This window comes from Podarcis filfolensis (genome assembly GCF_964270895.1).
Source record: "Podarcis filfolensis genome assembly, chromosome: 17".
NCBI classification, from domain to species: domain Eukaryota; kingdom Metazoa; phylum Chordata; class Lepidosauria; order Squamata; family Lacertidae; genus Podarcis; species Podarcis filfolensis.
In genome coordinates, this window is record NC_139621.1 from 15,813,359 (window position 1) to 15,827,422 (window position 14,064).

At 41.5% G+C, this 14,064-nt stretch overlaps 1 protein-coding gene and 1 long non-coding RNA gene across 13 annotated transcripts in view; one reads left to right on the forward strand and one right to left on the reverse strand.

Annotated features, from left to right (window-relative positions):
• The window catches only part of BNC2 (basonuclin zinc finger protein 2), a 398,619-nt gene that overhangs the window by 168,688 nt on the left and 215,867 nt on the right, over positions 1–14,064 (forward strand). The window lies entirely within an intron of this gene.
• On the reverse strand, positions 2,790–12,633 carry LOC310753101. The gene is made up of 3 exons (XR_014543183.1): positions 12,322–12,633; positions 11,354–11,482; positions 2,790–3,416 (listed from the first exon to the last, which is right to left on the reverse strand). It is a non-coding gene; the product is annotated as an uncharacterized lncRNA (long non-coding RNA).

Below are 14,064 nucleotides of genomic sequence, written 5' to 3' on the forward strand. Positions count from 1 at the left end.
GAGTTTGTGCTGGGTGAGGGGAGACATAGCAGAAGTAGATCCCTTTGATCCACACTCATCTTATGGGGAACAAAGACAGCATTTAAGTTTCAGGGCTGCCTTTGCATAAACCTAAGGCCTGCGGTGACCTGAACTCTGAAATTGCCAACCTCATTGGAAGATAGATGGTCTTAATTTGACAAGTGAGTTCTCTGCCAAGAAGCTTCTTAGATATGTTTCATCCTCATTTAAGTCTATTGTGGGCTCCCCTTCCTTGGATGTTTTTAAGCTGAGGTTGGATGGCCATTGGTCATGGATGCTTTAGTTGGGATTCCTGCATTGCAGGGGTCTAGACTTACTGTATAAAAGGGGTTTATGTATGCAGAGAAAAAAGACAAGATTGGGTTAAGTTAGGTGTGCTGGTTAATTTTGGGTGTGTTTGTCCTGCAACTGCAACCAGTTAAGCGGTCTCAGAGGGTAAATTTGGAAGCTGTATGTTTGGCACCTAGTAGTTACCACTTGAAATATTCTTTGCATTGTGTCCTTCATGTTGGTCCTGCAACATATAGTATTTTCTTTCATGTGGCTATATATATTTGGAAAGCCCCTGTCAACTTCTGCTTTTAGCTTCCCATGGTATCCAGACAAACATACTTTAGTTAACATGAACTATGGTTAGAGTCAACCAAACCAGTTGCAAACCTTGGTGTGATGGTTAATGATAACCACATTTCTGGATCCAGACAATAGTTTTTTTGTTCATTGGTTTGTTTTGATATTCCTGGTTATTGACTGGTTATTTTTAGGCAGCATTTAACAAGTACTAAGTAATGGTGAATGTGTTATGCAATATCTATGATCATAACATCTTGTGTGACACAAGCCACTTGGCCATTTCACACTTTTACATTCCACCCCCTCAAGAATACACATAAAATATTTGAAATGAGCATATAAAAAAATATTCAGTATGAATGCAAGCACACGAATCATAACAGGAATCATCAGGGGGCGGTTTCCTGTTGAGTATACTCAGTAAGAAATTTTCTCTGTGAGATGTATAAAGTGTTCCTCATTGTTCCATATTTTTTCTTCATGGACTGTGTATGCACACACATGTGTTATATTTCTTTCTTCGGTTTTGTTTCTGTCACTGTCCAGACAGAATTACTTCCCTGATTATTGAATGTAATTGGATTAAATTTAGGACACTTGATTTCATGGCTCTGTAGGGGGCCCATGTATTCCAAATGGGATTATTCACAATTACATACACTTAAACATTTAATTTTATCCATATTTCCAAATATGTTTATGTACTTGTTCATGCATGTCATGCAAAAAATATATATGAATATTTGAAATTTTGCATTCTCAGTTGGAACAGTTGTTTGAAAAATGTAGAGAAAGCACCACTTTTTTGCATGAAGTTCTGGTCATAAAGCATTTTCTTATTTCTTACAGATTACTGCATATTGCTTACATTCAGACTGCTGTAATTAACCCACAGTTGCTTATTTAGTTAATAATTTTGTATTCTGGTTAAATTTGATGGATGCCAGCACAGGAATGTGTTGGTGGTTAAAAGTAAGTGATGATCCAGCACTAGTCTATCTGAGATAAATTGTGCCATTTCTAAGACAGGAACCCACAATCCTATCCTTATTTATTTATATATTTATTTATCCTTTAGATATAGTGGGATGCAAATATAAACATCCATTAAGCTTAAATTAGATACCCCCTGTAATTACCAAACAATTCTGGCTGTTCTGTAGTTTCACTGCAATTAACTGTTTGGGAAATACAGTCTTCCTAAATAAAATAATGGAACCAGCTACTGTGAGTTCGCCGGCTCATTCAACACCTGATATACTTTCCTTACAGAATAAACGATGCACACTCTTTCTACTAAGATAGCCTGAACCATCCATGTAAGAATTGCATGCAAATTTAATTTTTCTAAACCCCCGTGACTTGGATAAGAGGAACAAAACTCGAAGTCCCTCCCCGCCCCAGAGCAATTCTTTTTCATGGTTTTATACGAAATATGGGTGCCCAAGATTATTACGTGTTAATCTTTTATGTGGGTTACAGAATTAAAATGCAGTATTGAAAACAATTCAAGACAGCTCGCGATCATAAAAAGAAGGTGCATGCTAAAAACATGCAGCTCAAGTGTCATAAGGCAAGGGAAAGAGGTGAGGATAACCCTTAAACTTGCTATTTGCCGCATAGTTCTGTGGGGATGATCTTTCCTTTCATTAAAAGAACAAAACCAGATGGAACTAGGTGTGTGGAGGTGAAACTGTTCTTCATATCCTTCCTTTTCGAAACAGCAACTGGAGGAAGCGTCCCTCTTTTCCTTGAAACAGCCAGTGGCCTCATGCTTCCGTGATGATTCTGTAATGTATTGGATGTTGATCTGTAGGGGTCAGCAGCACTGTGTCCCAGAACCCCTGTCTTTTGCACCACGTCCCTTTCTGTTTACACACACGCCCCATTTCGAAGTACGAAAATTGTGGAGAAGATGGCTGTCGTCATTACTGTAGCGTCTTCCATTTTAATTATGTTTACGGACTGAACCGCAAGCTCGGCAGCTCAAAGTAGGAGGCAGTCCATGTTTTTGCATGATTATGGTTTTCTGACAATGGCCCTTGAATTTAGTTGGAAGTGTGGCTGGGGAGAAAGATCGGTACATAAACTCACCAGCTTTAACAAGTCTAGTGTCTACATTTTTAAACACACACACACATGAGTGTATCTGAAGATCATTATTAAAATTTTAAAAAAGCAGGGGAAAAGCAATAAATGTAGTAGTCATTGTACCACTGCAGTATGTGTGTGTGACACATGGTTTTTGTCTTTTCATCTTCCACAAGAGCCAAAAGTTTCCTGCCGCTCTCTTTCCAGCTATTGACAAATGATTGCCAGATGTGAGGTTTTTTGCAGTGCTCTTTCCCCCCCTCAGCAAACCTGCAGCGATGGGATATTTGATTCTCCCTTGCCCATTTCATCTCCTTCCCACATCTGCCAGGGACACACAAGCAATACATCCCTACATGAGAGTTTAAAGTTTACTCAAGCTCCTTCTCTACTTCCTCGCTCCCCCAACCCACCCGGCTCTCTCCATCAGACAGATAAAGCTTTTTTTTCTGAGAGACAACTGATTGAAGTCAATAACGACTCTTTGCAATTCTCCAACGGCCTTAGGAATATGTTGTTTTAATTATCTGCATCAAGGTAACACTGTTAAGTTTTATTTATTTTTGAGATGATAGGTGGGGAAAGTATGATGTAACTTGGTTCCTGTGGCTGTCAGGCTTATAGGAGCTCCTCAGGCTCTTCAAAACATCGCATGTCTTTTTTTGTGGGATCTTCTGGTAAAGTCGTTGTAGGAACTGGCTAACTTCTAAAAGAGCACCTATGAACACCCCCTACAGAAAAAAACCACACATTAGACATTTAAATGATGGGGAGGGTTAATACTTCAACAGCTTAAAACAGAGAGACATTCCCCAGTTCCCTTGATAATTGTTCTAAGTGATTTTAAAGAGAGAGAGAGCTGTTTCTGAAATAGCTTATAATAACAGTAAGAAATGGCCACATATAGAAGCAGCAGCAAATAAAGACATTTTTAAGGGTGGCTGGTTTATGCTGATGAGTCCATCCCTCCAAACTTCCCCCTTTAAAATAGTTTCTTTTAAAAATCACATTTTTCTCCCTGGCCTGTTCAATAGGGTGGCCTCTTGTGTTTTTATACTGAAATTCTGGTTAACTTGAGCCCCTTCTTATTCCCTGGCCAAGTTTAGCATTTTTAAAAAGACTCGCTGGAACATCTGCTGCATGTACTTGCAATGGCTGATGGGATTGCCCTCAGCTTTTCCAGCGTTGATTTGAATGGGCATCATTTGCCCCATTCTCCTCCTCAGTGATCGCAGACAGAACACAGGTGATAGTGACATATCTCTATCTTGCGCCTGTATGAGAGAAGCTCAGAGCTTCGCTGTAACAAGAAACAATATAACATAATTTAAAATATACCATGTGTGCACACAAACCTATGTGGCAAAAAACCAAAATGGGGGTGGGGAGGAGAGAAGCAGTAAAAGGGAGAACAAGGCTCTCCGATTCTGGGTCTTAAAGGCCGTATAACTGGGTAGACCCTTTTGATTAGCCAGAATCAGGCAGCAGATGGGTGTTGTTATAAGGCAACAAATTATCAGTTATTTATTTTTATATTTTTACTGTTGAGAAAGGGAATTTGGAGTGGCTGCCTCAGGCATCAAAATGTTTGCGCCTGCCCTAACTCTGTATATGAGGAATCCAAAAATGCGCATGAGGTTGTTTCTGAGGCAGTAGCGGCCCCTCTCAAAAGCCCGCTGAAGCAGCCCAGGCCATTTCCAGGTTTTGAGGCCCCTAGCCGTAATAAATGCAGCCATGGGAAAATGACAACATGTGGAAAGAAAATAAGGCATCAAAACAGAAGAGAAGAAACGAGACATAATCTGAATACACACATTCAACAAATGCTCTTCTAGTCCTTTTCTGTGATACGCACTAAATACGAAAGAAAAGTCTCACTTCAGACCCTCCAAGTATCCCTATTTTCCAGGGACAGTCCTAGATTTTCAGAAGCCATCCCAGTTTCTGATTCGATCATTGTTATGTACTGAGTTGAATAGGATCCAAACTGCAGCAGTCTGATTGGTCCTAGAACAATAGGATCCAAAAGGCAGCAGTCTGATTGGTCCTAGAACAATAGGATTCAGAATGCAGCAGTCTGATTGGTCCTAGAACAAGGCAGCAGTATGATTGGTTGGCAGGAACCACCCAATCATGCTCCAGATAGAAGTGAATCCACAACCTGATTGGCTTACAGTAGAATTCCGGAATTAGCCAATCATGTGCAGCCCATTGTGTAAATAATGTATATAAAGCAGATACTTTGAGGGGACATTCATTCCTTCATTCCTCCTCACCACTATGAGCTGAATAAAGAGCATGAAATCACTTTGCGACTCTGAGTATATTTCACTGGCGACGAGGATGGGATACCGCTGAGCTGACTGCCACACACAGCACCGCAGCACCGCCACCTGCCGCACCGCTGCCTCGCACCGTGTATCCAGGCTTCAGCTCCGGGACACAAGGAACTCAGAATGGCAACCAACAGCAGCTTCTCGCCGTTCAACCCAGCATCTGGAGACTGGGAAGCGTACGCCTCCCGTTTCACCTTCCTCCTCACCTTTCACCTCCTCCCAGTCAGATGGGCGAGGTATACTAATAATAATAATAATAATAATAATAATAATAATAATAATACTGGAATAGGGCACCCCTATTTTCATCGGAGAAATGTTGGAGGTATATCACTTTCATGCCATGTTGCCATTGATCCTCTGCATTTGACAAAATCTGTATCACTTAACAAAAAGTGTGTCTTTTACCAAATCTCATCTCTCATTTGCTTAAGCTTGCAACTCTAAACTGAGAGTATCTGTCACAATTTGATCCAATGCACTTAAAAGCAAATTGTGAAACTTAACAAATGCCCCCCCCCCCAAATTAGCAAGTGTCTAAATGTGACTTCTCCTTTGACCTTGAAGCCCTGGGCCAAATGACCCACCTTGGCTGCCCCTCTGATTTGCCCTGCGCCCCTCCCCAACAGATTGTCATCACACATTTTAAATTCCCTCAAGTATAAATCATACATTGGTGATTGGGTGTTTCTGTGCTGGAGCAGCAAACTATTGAAGTTGCACCAAATTCAGAACCTGAACATATATGTGCAAGTACCGTTTATGTGATTTGAGGACGAACAGTCAAGGAAAGTCAATTTTCCTATTTCTCTTAAAAAAAACCAAAAAAAAACCACGGGGATTTATGCGATCGAAGCTAAGAGTCGTTGAAGGTCAACACTACTTCACTACTTTCTCCAAACAGTCTGAAACTCCAGTCACAAGAGGCAAGCTCCTTCAGATTCAAAACACTTCACTGAATATGCCCCCAGTAAAACAGCTCTGGTTTCTCATGCCTTCCTACACCTCTCAATATTGAAACTCGGGGAGATAGAGGGAGAGGTGCTAAGCAATGGAGGTGTCATCCGGCAGCGGCACCCAGGGAACGTCCTTCAGAGGACAACTTGTCACTAGCCGTCAAAGAAGCGAGTGGCTTTGTGGTCTCTGAACATCTGGCAGCACTGCACAGGAAGCTGAGGGGGTGTCATTAATTGTGATGAAATAATTTAAACCATCAGGAATAAATGAGGCTGTTAAGCTAAGTTCAGATTCCATTTGCCATGCACATGTGTCTAGCAGCCTGTGTGCATTTTAGGAAGGGGAAGAAAAGGGAATTAATGTTAGCTTGCGAGCAGAAGTGAAACAGATACAGCAAATGGAACACATTTATGGAGCAGTGACTTCTTGTAGAACTGTATTTCAGAGGTGGGGCTGCAGAATGTCACTGCATGGAAAACCAGCATGTTTTGTCTAAAAACCTTTGCATAAAATCAGACTTGAAGTGGGAGCTGTATTGATTCATAACCACGCCAGCGTTTTCCCCTTGATGCTATACTTCAGGTTTAGAAAGAGAGTACTGGGGGAGGGGGAGAAGAGGGAGAGGAGTTTCAGTGCCATATATCAGAGGTACCCCAGTGTTAAGGATTAAGAGTGTGCATTGCCTACATTGAAGTATCTGCATGTGGGTTCAACAGACTGCTGTAGCATAGCATGTGTGCATGTGAGATACTTAGCTTAAATATAACATGTGAAGCAATTCTCAGTGTTTTTGTGAAGTTGTTCTTTGCATTCTTAAGCAGATGCTAGCTGTGTTTGGAGAATTGTATCATGGATTAATAAACTAAGGTTTGAACAAGCCTTGTGCCCCTGTATGTAGCCACTTCTCCCATTCTATGTCATGATGTCTGGAGAGTTTTTGGCTTTCCTTTATTTTTGCATTGTGCTATATGCTTTCTTTGTATCCCCTACCACTAAATGCATATTTGTTAATGTCTGTTGATTGATCAATTTACTGTTTTGATGTGGGGCAGGGGAGTACAAGAAACTGGGGCACAAATGATTTGTACCCTTGCTCCGCTATGAAGACTATTGGCCTGCAGGAAACCAGGATTAGTAATTTGTATTTACTTTGGAGGAATTCTGTGGTGAAAACAAATTGGCTAAGAAGTTTCAAATACTTTGTACACTAGATGGTACTCTAGAAATGGTAAACAATAACATTAGTGTTTGAAATTTCAGCAATTCCACAGAACAGGATTTTAGGAGTGAATAACTCTCTTGGAAGTTCAGTTTACTAAACTGGTTTACAGAGAAAGCAATGGTTTAAAAAGGGTTTGGAAATTTGGTTGTAGGGAACTTGGCTGTAGGAGTTAAAGAATGTGATTTCACATGTGTATGTTGGTTTTATCAAGTGTCTCTTGCAAGGTTTTCTAGAATTGTTGTTGATAAAACCTTGCAGATAAAATCTGGTCCTTTGTAGTGACTGAGAAGTGTTCAAAAGGAGAAAAAGGAAATGATCAAGGTCGCATATCTTCAGATAATAATACTATGGTGTTCAGAGAGTACCATGCTTAAACAATTATCATTTGGTAGTCCTGCAATTCTGATACATATAGAGGCTAAGAGAAATCTCATCTTTGTCATCAACTCACCAGATGACCTTAGGTATGCCACTGTGTCTCAGCCTTAGCAGCTGCCTATAGCCTGCAATATGGAAATAATAATACTTGTCTATCTTACAGGATTTGTGTAAGGATTATCACTAGGTACTCAAGAAGGTGGTGGCAGCCCACCTAAAGGCAAGCTGGAAGGAAACTCATTATTTGGGTCCATTTCAACCAGGCTTCGGTCCTGGATATGATGCTGAAACAGCCTTGTTGATGACCTCTGTCAGGAAGAAGATGAGGGAGTTCAACCCTATTAATTGCCCTTGACCTCCCTGTGGCTTTTGATACTGTTGACCATGATATTCTTCTGGGCAGGGATACTTGCATAGGGAGCCCACAAGTGTGTACATCTTCCCCTTTACAGACATTGCCTAAGTGCCTGGACAGCAGGTATTGGGGGCTAGCAGGGGCAGCTCTGGTCTGTCAATGCAATTACAGAACCTTCAAGTGTCCCTATTTTCCAGGGACAGTCCTGGATTTTCCGAAGCTATCCTGGTTTCTGATTTGATCCTGTGATGTCCCACTTTTCTACATCCCTATTTTCATTGGATAAAAGTTGGAGGGTATGGAGTTATGCGACCCCCAAGCCAAGGAGATAAGTAACTATGCAACCTTTAGAAGACATCTGAGGGCAGTCCTGTATAGGGAAGTTTAATGTTTTAGTATGTTTTTATATATGTTGGAATGATGATGATGGAATAGAACGTCCTTATTTTCAAAGTGAAATGTTAGAGCGTATGCAATTATGGTTGGGTGAGTATAATGCCTAAACAGGGCTATGCAGAAGCTACAATCACCATTGTAAACTCAGAATTCCATTCGCAATCTTGCCATGTGGAGGCAAAGCATTTCCTTGTTTACTATTGTCCCTTTCGTGCAGCAGTGGGTTATGAGTGCTTTTTTGCTTCCTATAGTTGTGTAGAGCGCATGTTTATTCCTTATGCTTGAACTCAGCATAGAGTCTCGGGCATTCCTGCCTGCTGCTTCTTTCACTGCCTTTCCCCTCTGGCTAATACACGCTCGATGATTTAGAGAACCGTCCCTGCAGCACGTTCTCAACCCCACAGCTGCCACACTTGGCAACCGCACACAGCACTGATCCTTGCGATTGATACACATGAGATGTATACGCTCTGATGTGGTCCTCACACACATGTAAGAGCATGCACATTGGGTCTTTGAAAGTGTGGTGAGAGTTGTCTGATGTCTCATGGTTCGTTTTTAGTAAAAGATGCCGTTCCCCATCACACTCCTTGTACTGTGCTTGATAAAACCTAAGACAACCTTTTCGTTTAACAACTGTAAGGGTTAGTTATATCCACATACATACATTTCATGGTGTCTTGGTCTTATCTCATGATCTTATCTCCTCCAAGCCATCTTATTGTCCATACAAATGGCAGCTGTAAAGGGACAACAGTTCTTAAATAGTTCATACTACAGCTGGGAGATTACATGAATGAATGGTCCTCCAGATACATAAAAGAATCCCCTCTATACATAATAATTAGGCCTTTTGGGATAAGAAAGCTAGCCTAGCAGTCTCTCTGACATTTGAGTTCTATATGCCCTGAGGATATCGTCATGGTTTTACCACTACCTCCGCTTTCCGTAAGCTGAACTTAAGTTACTCATGATTTGGTCACTTGCCGCTAAAGTTGAAAGCTGCCTTCATTGAGAATTGTTATGTTTGAGGTCAGGTAATATGAACACTGTGTACTGATTGAATTTGTGATGTCTCTTCCAAGCAAGCACCCTACCGCGATTTTATTCAGTGTTATTGTGTGTACAGAATCTTCACAGATAAATTGCAATAATTCTATGGTGCTGGATGGTGTTAACAAGCATTTGTGCATCAGACGCGACTGTTTAGGATCACCAAATCCATTTCAAACTTAGAAAATTTCTTTTTTTTAACTTCTTGTTGCTGGAAAAAAATGCTGTTTCCAATCTCTTTTGGAGCAGGTGTGGGCAGAAGGCAAATCAGGATCTACAGATCTCTGGGTGATTTGCAGTAGATTGGGAAACATTTCTGACTCCCAGTCATTTAGCATTTGACAACAACACAACTGGCTTTTTGCACCTAAATTAGGCAGCTGCAATGAAGAAAGCTCAGGTCATTTCTGGCACTGAAAAATACCCAGGCTCAGGTTGTGCTCAGAGTCTCTTTGGTCCTTCTAGCTTTTGCACCTGGTTCTGGTTGTTTAATCTTGGGGGTTCCAGTAAAAAACACCAAACAACCCTGAAGTCTGTAGCCATCCCTGCCCTAGATTACTAACACCCCTGAATATCATTTCCCGGTTTTTTAGACATTTCTGAAAAAAGTTGGCATTGCATTCGTACATTTGAGAGTCAGGTGGTTTGGTGCGGACAAAGGTAAGCCGCCCAGTATTGGATCACACCTGTGTGGCTTTCAGGTATTTTCTTGTTCCTCGCCATTGTCGACGTTACACTTCTGAAACTCCTGGATTATTTGCTGTTTAGGTTTCCTCTGATTTCCAAAGCTTGTGCCTCCTAAAGGGTTGCTTTTGTTTTCCCTTATCTCCTCCGAGCCATCTTCAACAGCAGTTGTATAAGCACTGCTGGAAGCTGCAAAGAGCTTTGGCTTCACAGCAGATCTTCCAGATACTATGTACATAAAAAAAGTTATTCGTGTCCCCCAGGCTGGTATGTTCAGGCTGGTGTGGTCAGAGAGACGTTTCTAAATAATGACACTGTGCTTTTCAAATTAATCCAATAATGGAGCTAACCGCTGGCAGTTCTTAGGAAGGTAACAGGGTGCGGGGAGCAATCTTTTCCAGCTGCAGAGGAAACAAGTTGTTCTTGCTGGGTTTTTGCTGGGCAATTTCAGTGTAAATTCCATTAAGGGTGGAAGGCAAACATGGTCATGTTTAAGGAATATAAAATGAGAGGGGGGCGGGAATAGCTTCATATACATGAATATATGGTAATCATCCTTTTAAACAGGGTTGTTGTTTTTAGCCAGAACTCACTGGATGTTCTGGCACCTCTTTTTCTAGAAAAATAGCACCGCTTTCAAACAACAATGGGTTTGGTTTCAAAAGGCTACATGTTGAATGACACCGGTAGAGCTCGTCTCTGGGTTATTGTATGTAGCAGCCGGCACTTGCAACAGCTCCTGGTCACCTGAACATAGATACAGTACAGTACAGTTAAGTACTTAATTTGTTCCAGAGATCCGTACTTAACCTGAAACTGTTCTTAACCTGAAGCACCACTTTAGTTAATGGGGCCTCCTGCTGCTGCCGCACCGCCGGAGCACAATTTCTGTTTTCATCCTGAAGCAAAGTTCTTAACCTGAAGCACTATTTCTGGGTTAGCGGAGCCTGTAACCTGAAGCATATGTAACCTGAAGCGTATGTAACCCGAGGTACCACTGTACTACCAACCCCAGTGTTTGCAAACTAAATACGGGTCCAGAATACTGGTGATAAGAAGAATAGCAGGGAGAGACGTTTCAGGGGGAAAGTGTGTGGCAGGGAAGGGGTTAGGCATTTCATAGGTGCAAGCCATCCCTTTATTGTCAGGACTTTTTACCATTGATATTATATAATATGTACTTTCTACAGAGCTTTGGGATATAGTATAGGGATATATTATACCCCAAGATTTTTAATCAGTAAAACCAGAAGACATTTCACTTCCAAGATGCCATATATAACCAACCTTGAAATTCCAAAACAGCGAAGGGTTTTCCCTTTGGCCCACTGCCAGGCCCTTCCTTCAGCCATCCAGGAAGACCGCTGTACAAAGACACCGTACGGGAAGAGGAAATGCTCACGTGGATCTGGGCAACTGGAAAGAACAGAACACGCCTTTTTTCACTGCCAATGCTATACAGTGGTACCTCTCGATGCGAACAGGATCCATTCTGGAGCCCCGTTCGCATCCTGAAGTGAATGTAACACGCGTCTGCGCATCTGCTCGTGACGTCATTTTGAGCGTCTGTGCATGCACGAGTGGCGAAACCCAGAAGTTACGTGCTCCGTTACTTCTGGGTCACCGTGGAGCACAACCCGAAAATATTCATCCTGAAGCTACTTCAACCTGAGGTATGACTGTGCAGACATACAAGCTAGCTTCATCATGACTATACTACATAAATTCCCAGGTCGCACAGAACAACTTTATACCTCCCTGCTACTTCAAGATGAAAACCCAGGTGTTACATACTCACTTGCTAGATTCTGCGCTGCTGGGATGAATATTCGTCGAAGGATGGCTTGCGTAACAAACCAGGCCCAAAATGCAAGACCTGTGCTCCTTCACACTCCCTCCCTTATAGTCGCTTTTAACTGTTTGTCCCTGTTTCTATCTTTTTAAGTATGTATGATAATCATCATCTTTTAATCACTAGTTTTTATTCCTTACCTGTTTTAAGTCTTATGTGTTCAGTTTATCTGTATGGTTTACCTTATGCTGGTCTGTGACCGAAATAAAGTTTGATACTGGTACTGCCTTTCAACCCTTAACTAGAGTCCCCAAGGCAGTTCATTTTGCACATCAGTGTCAAATGAGGGTTTTATAGCATATGCATGTTGTTTATCTGCAATATGTATCAGCTGAGTTCTTGAGCCCATGATACAGCAACAGCTAAAATATTGGGATGATGGAAAGTTATTACTTGTACTTACTGTCATCAGCTAGGGCAATTTTATTTGGCAGTTCCTCCTCATTCATAACGATTTTTCTATAGAGACTTCAGGTGAGAGAAAATAGCTGGATTGTCTTCCCATTAGTGTTAAAAAAAACCCCCACTTCTATTTCTTTTTCCTTTTAAAGGATTTCTTTCCCTCTCAAAATAAACTATAAAATGTCATAATATAAAGCAGTAAGGTAAAAACCTGAAGTGATCCACTTAAATATAAACAACTCCAAAACACTGAACATGTAATAAAGTTTGTTGCTCCTGCTACTGGGTGCTGTCTTCAGGCTATGCAGTGGCATACAGCCGTGTCCCAAATGAACAGAAAAGAAAAATAAACCCCACCCATATAATGTTATGAAATGGAATTCTTGCGCAAACCAAGGAGGCTTCCTTTGATGTTCAAAGCGGTGGTTGTTGCAGCTACCCGTCATCAGAATCATTGGCCAGGGCACCGAAAAAGAAAAAGAAATACTTTTGGATGTTGTGTAAATTGGCAACTGCATTGTCATTTGACTGGGAAGCTGTACTGTGGAGATGGAAAATGTAGTTCACAGAAGTAGCTGGAATCCTTCACCGCATCTTTTGCTAGTCATCTATTTCCCCTTTGCATTATTAATATGCTATGTAGCAGCATCTGTGGGATAGATGTCCCATGTTTGTCCTGACAAAATTAGGACCTGCTGGTTATTATGGTCATCCAGTGGCTGGCACACAAGAATGATCATCAGGAGCACTGGAGATCACTACAGTGGTACCTCGGGTTAAGTACTTAATTTGTTCCGGAGGTCCGTTCTTAACCTGAAACTGTTCTTAACCTGAAGCACCACTTTAGCTAATGGGGTCTCCCGCTGCCGCCGCGCCGCTGGAGCACAATTTCTGTTTTCATCCTGAAGCAAAGTTCTTAACCTGAGGCACTATTTCTGGGTTAGTGGAGTCTGTAACCTGAAGCGTATGTAACCTGAAGCGTATGTAACCTGAGGTACCACTGTATGTTAAGAAGTAGAGCTGGTGGCCCTATGACAATTAGTAGGACAGTAAAATGAGTCTACACACAGACAAGGTTGGAGATTGTTCTGCATTCTCAGGGGACTCCCCAGTTATGCTGAAAACAAGAGTTTTGTAATTTAAAAACAAACAGAACACTAGAACAAAGACTTCCAGACTTCCAGAAGCCACAGAATGTTTAGGGCAACTTAGTGATAATGAACAAAAGAAAATGGTGATAGGGACTGGCTTGCTTGACCTTCTAAGAGTTTCTGGAAGTGGGGTGGATAAGGGTTCGTTATATCCTAAGTGTTTGAGGGCTCTTGACACTTTTTAATTTATTTATTTAGAGCAGAGGAAAGCCACTTTCTCCGATCCTAATTAACCACACTCCCCACACCCCCTCAAGATGTTTTCCTGCTTTGAAGACTGTTAAAGTATTCTGGAATGGGGTGTGCCATGAGGCAAATGTGCAGGGACTCCAGTTCTGTTTACTTGCGTTCTTCCACACAGTGTAGGGAGGGGGACACACACACACACACACACACACACACACACACACACACACACAGAGCTATTCAATTATGTTGTAGTTACACTATGGGATATTGTCACACTGTAGCTGATAGGACCAATAATTTACAGTCGGAAGCTTTTGTTCATGCACACGAAAAATATTCAAAATATTTCCTAACAAATGTAGGTCGGAGAACATTGTTTTATTAAAAAACTAATAGTTTTGTTT